Source organism: Theropithecus gelada, chromosome 2, assembly GCF_003255815.1.
Source record: "Theropithecus gelada isolate Dixy chromosome 2, Tgel_1.0, whole genome shotgun sequence".
NCBI classification, from domain to species: Eukaryota; Metazoa; Chordata; class Mammalia; order Primates; family Cercopithecidae; genus Theropithecus; species Theropithecus gelada.
Window position 1 is genome coordinate 7,817,652 of NC_037669.1, and position 5,455 is coordinate 7,823,106.

A 5,455-nucleotide genomic window follows, 5' to 3' on the forward strand; every position below is an offset into this window, starting at 1 on the left:
ACAAAATTATGGTCCATTAATTCACTCAGTATAGGACATCCTAAATCCAGAAAATGTGCTTGTATACATTTGAACATTTGCTTTAATGAATTCATAAAAATATAATTAAAAAATACTCAAGAAAATGTAGTAGGGTCACAAGTTAAAAGCATCTTTTTATAAAATCTGCACAGAATTCTATATTTTATCATCATTTCATGACACATATGTGGTAAAATAATTTTTTTCCATTTCAATTTAACAAAATATGACCCCCATATTGAATCTAATGACAAATTTTTACATTTAAAAAAGCCTTAAAATGTTCATTCATATCATAAGACATCATGTGGATATTGAGGATATTAACAAACTTGAAAATGACATAAGACTTCTCCCCTGTTTCGAAACAAAGTAAATTTAAAATAATATTACTTATTTAATAAAAATTGAATGAATATTGTTGATTATACCTATTTTGCAAGTGCATAAGTTCGTTGTAGTTGGTTTATTTAAATAAACTAATTTTCAAGGCTTTTAGAATTCATATAATGGAAATTTCAGTTCAGTTTTCTCAGGTATTGCATTTCCTACACATCTGTTATTTCTTTCTGAAAAAGTATAGTAATTTTTAGTATTTCTCAAAACAAGCATAATGAGGATCATGCACAACACTTAGCCCATTACAGGCAGTATTTCATTGTTTAGAAATATGTGTCGATTTCCAGGAAGGGGAACATCACACACGGGGCCTGTCGTGGGTAGGGTGAGGGGGGAGGGATAGCACTAGGAGATATACCTAATGTAAATGACGAGTTAATGGGTGCAGCACATGTATACATGGCACATGTATACATATGTAACAAACCTGCACGTTGTGCACATGTACCATAGAACATAAAATATGGAAACAAAAAAGAAGAAAGAAATATGTGCCGATTTCAGCATTCCATCCTTGTTCTTTCATTCACAAAAATATATTGAATATGTGCCTCTTCTGAATTCTGGGAATAAAGCAAAGAACAAAACAAAGTAAAAACTGGTATTATTTCCAAATATATGTTTTTGAATTTGGTTTGGTTAACTAAAATTATTTTATTTTTGTTTTAAATTTTAATCATTTTTATATACCTTTACACACTATTTTAAAAACTGCGAAAAATAAATATTTTAACTTTGTAAGTACACAAGTGAGTTATCTCTCTCATTCAAAAGTTATATAAGTAAGAATCCGTCCTTTAGTGTACTAATCCATTCTTGCACTGCTATAAATACCTAAGACTGGATAATTTACAAACAAAGAGGTTTAATTGGCTCATGGTTCCACAAGCTGTACAGGAAGTGTGGCAGCATCTGTTTCTGGGGAGGCTTCAGGGGTATTTTACTCATGGCAAAAGGCAAAGCAGGAATAGGCATCTACATGACAGGGTCGGGACTAAGAGAGAGACAGAGAAGTGCCACACACTTTACAACAACCAGATCTCATAAGAACTCTATTAAGAGAACAGCGCCAAGGGGATGGTGCTAAACTGAATGGATCCACCCTCAAGTCCCAGTCACATCCCATCAAGCCTCACCTCCAACATTAGTAATCATAATTGAACATGAGATTTGGGTGGGGACATAGATCCAAACCATATCAGTTAGGTGGAAAAAGTAAAACTATTTTTACTAAAGGCTCAGTTTAAAATTAGTGACTTCAAATTGCTACATATCTTCCTCAGGTAATACTTTTATTATTATTATTATTTTATCTCCTTGAAATTAGAAGCTGGAGCAGACTAGTCTTATAGTGTCATTGCAGCCCAAGATTGCTTCACTCCACCTCTAACTACTCTATTTCTTCATGGAATTATTTGTATAGAGTAATACAGATGTAGAACTGGATAAACATTGCTCATCACCACACTAACTGATTGTCTATCTTTGTCAAAGAGGTGAATTCAAATATGTAAAGTTACTAAAAAGCCACTTGTGTCCGAGAGGCTCTCTGCATCTTTAAGTAGAGTTCACAGGAGTCACAAACTCTATATAAATGACATTTAAGTCATTTGTGGTCCCTTTCAGTTTCTGTGACTATTTTGCTAAGATTTATAATCCCACTATTTGGAAGCCAACCTTCTGGACTATTCAATGCATGGTAAGATAAATTGCTATTTTTCTTTACCAATGAAAGGAGCTGACTTTTAATTTTCTACATCCAGGCTGTGACACTAGCTTTCAAATCTGTTTTCATTTTGTTTTATTCTTACTTTTCTTTTTTTCTAAAAACTATTCTTGGCACAGATACTTGTTTCACAGAAGTCCCATAAGATGTTGCATTTTACTGAATAAGGTTAAACAATACATCACAATCAGGAAATCTGTATTGTAACAGAAACATCCTATTTTTTAATGTCTTTGCAACCAAACCTACTCAATTCCTCAAAAAGAAATAAGGAGTGTAGAGGAAAGGCAAAACTGAGGCTTGAAAATCTAAACTCCATTATATAACTATTTCTTAAATATTCCTAAGATACCTATAAGACTTTATTTAACCATCCAAGCTACAACAAACTCAACTACCTGCAAAATAGGAATAATAAGAAAACTCATATCTACAGAGATCCTGGGAGTTTGAATAAGACTCACCTCTATAATCTTTGTAAAAACTACTTGAGTTCTTTTGGAGGGAAAAAGTATCATTTAAATTTTGGTGCTAATGTGAAATTCTGAGTTTGAGGAGTTGTAACTGTATTTTGAAGTTAGTCCTTGAATTATTCTTTATCAACCGTCAAAGCACTGGAACCATTTTTTTAAAGTCATTTCTGTTTTGTACCAGACTAGAGACCTTTCCAATGATGGGGTTGAAATGCAGTAAATATTAATTATATGTATTTGAATATTTTTTAAAGGAAAGAATGCTAGTATAATCAGTCAAGGGCCAGCTCATAGACCACTTCATATACATTGACGGCCACCATAAAAAGGGAAGCTTTTAATAAAAATATCATATGAAAGGATGGCTGGCCAGAAACTGTTTTAACTTGGTTCCGCACATAATCCATTTGATCGTTAGTACAGTAGGATAATAATAAATCAACTGACCAATATATTCAGACATAAATTATACAGATGTTCATGCCAGTCTTTGTAGCAGTTTATTACTAGATAAATCATATCTATGGGAAAAGTAAAATACAAGGCTGACAAGAGGACATGTGTGCTAATAGAAATGAGTATTAATTGTAGCTGTGAAAAGCAAGGGAGTGAGAGCTGTCAGAAAGTAAAAATAAAATCTCACAAGTAATAAACGAATTCATGTCCCTAAGGTATTCACTGTAAAATGTGGGACTAGTCAATCAAATCAATTTTGGCTTGCTAAAAAAAACACTTAAAATAAAATTTCAATTGACTTCAAGGTTTTCTTTTAAGTCCAAAATTTGTTTCTTACATATTAAGCATTTAAACAGCTTATCTTACTCTAATTTAAACACACTGCTTTAAAAAGTTTTTTATTAAGGAATCTAGCATATTTAGAACTGAAAATAATATTTCTGCCAGGGTATGCAAAGGAATACTGTCCTGAACAGTGCATTACAATGTTTCATGCTAAGTGAAAGTCACAAAATGCCCAGCATAGCATCTTCTAGAAATATAGCATTTGTTAGACATAGATTGATAGCAAAAAAGAAATGAATACATATTCTCCCAGGGAATTAGAGCATCTGCAATACAGCCTGAGAGAAAGATAAACAGTTGCAGAGCCTGACAAATTTTTTCTGACAAGCATATGATGAAATATAAGAAGGTTGGTCTAGGTCAAAAAGCCAATACTTCCTTCAACAAAACCAAACATCACAGAAGAATGGATAGACCACAAGGTCACATATATATGACTAATTTTCTAATTTTCAAAATCAATTAAAAATCTCTTTGTCCTGGAGGTAAGTACTCATGCACACTTGATGTCAGATCCTAAGAACTTCTGTGAGATTTCCTGAATATTGTCCTAATCAATTTTGAACTGCATAGTCTGTCAAGGTTTTTCTTCCTGCAGTTGAATCTATGAATCTGTAAAATTATAAGTTGATGCTGATCTGACCCGTTCGAATTTAATATCTAAGCTGAAATGTGTAACTTCTGGACCATGCATGTTGATCATGCTAATTCAATTTACTCACTTGACAAACCTCATGATCTCAGGAACACTGAAGGCTTATCTTTTGATTTATGAGACACTGAAATGCCAAAATTAAGTAACTAAGCATTGCTTGTTGTGAGATTCTGCTAAGCTTTTTACATACTAATCATTCTACAACGTTATCTACAAAATTCACAAATTTCAGATAATTATTATATATGTAGTAACACCCTTACTTGAATAATACTGCCTTTATGAAATTTGAGTGGCTTACAAACTCTTCTCGCGTTTTAGAAATTTTTCACTGATATCGGGCAATATATACATTGTTGTCATTACTTTTAATGGCAAAAACTACAATGACTTTTACACCAACCTAATAAAGTACTATAATTCTGGGTGAAGTAAGACTTTAGATATGTTCATTCGGGAGTCAATATTTACTTAAAAAATATTACCTAACGGGCCGGAACCGCCATCTTCCAGTAATTCGCCAAAATGACGAACACAAAGGGAAAGAGGAGAGGCACCCGATATATGTTCTCTAGGCCTTTTAGAAAACATGGAGTTGTTCCTTTGGCCACATATATGCGAATCTATAAGAAAGGTGATATCGTAGACATCAAGGGAATGGGTTCTATTCAAAAAGGAATACCCCACAAGTGTTACCATGGCAAAGCTGGAAGAGTCTACAACGTTACCCAGCATGCTGTTGGCATTGTTGTAAGCAAACAAGTTAAGGGCAAGATTCTTGCCAAGAGAATTAATGTGCATATTGAGCACATTAGGCACTCTAAGAGCCGAGACAGCTTCCTGAAACACGTGAAGGAAAATGATCAGTTAAAGAAAGAAGCTGAAGAGAAAGGTACCTGGGTTCAACTGAAGTGCCAGCCTGCTCCACCCAGAGAAGCACACTTTGTGAGAACCAATGGGAAGAAGCCTGAGCTGCTGGAACCTATTCCCTATGAATTCATGGCATAATAGGTGTTAAAAAAAATAAAATAATAAAACAAAAGACCTCTGGGCTGAAAAAAAAAATTACCTAACAATTACTTCAGATTATAGTATTTTTTACAAAAATAATGTACTCCTCATGAAACAAAGTTTATTTTGTATGCAAAACTGTGATTTACTACTAACTTTGAAGGATTTGCTCTATTTTCAAGCCATCCAAGAAAATGTTGAATTAATAGGCAGGATCCAAAAAGAAGACATGAAAAATGAACAACGTATCTTTCATAATTTGTTGAATAATCAACTGTATTACAACAAAGGGTGTCCTTTATCATTAGTTTCTCAGTGAATATTGTGCCAACAAGGACAGATGGCCAAGCAGCACACACAAACATTTGG

The 5,455-nt window shown here is 33.4% G+C and overlaps 1 pseudogene across 1 annotated transcript; it reads left to right on the top strand.

Moving 5' to 3' along the window:
- The first annotated feature begins 4,572 nt into the window (after positions 1-4,572).
- LOC112619197 lies at positions 4,573-5,083 on the top strand (annotated as a pseudogene). The gene has a single exon (XR_003118189.1). The product of XR_003118189.1 is annotated as a 60S ribosomal protein L21 pseudogene (transcript).
- Positions 5,084-5,455: the final 372 nt, after the last annotated feature.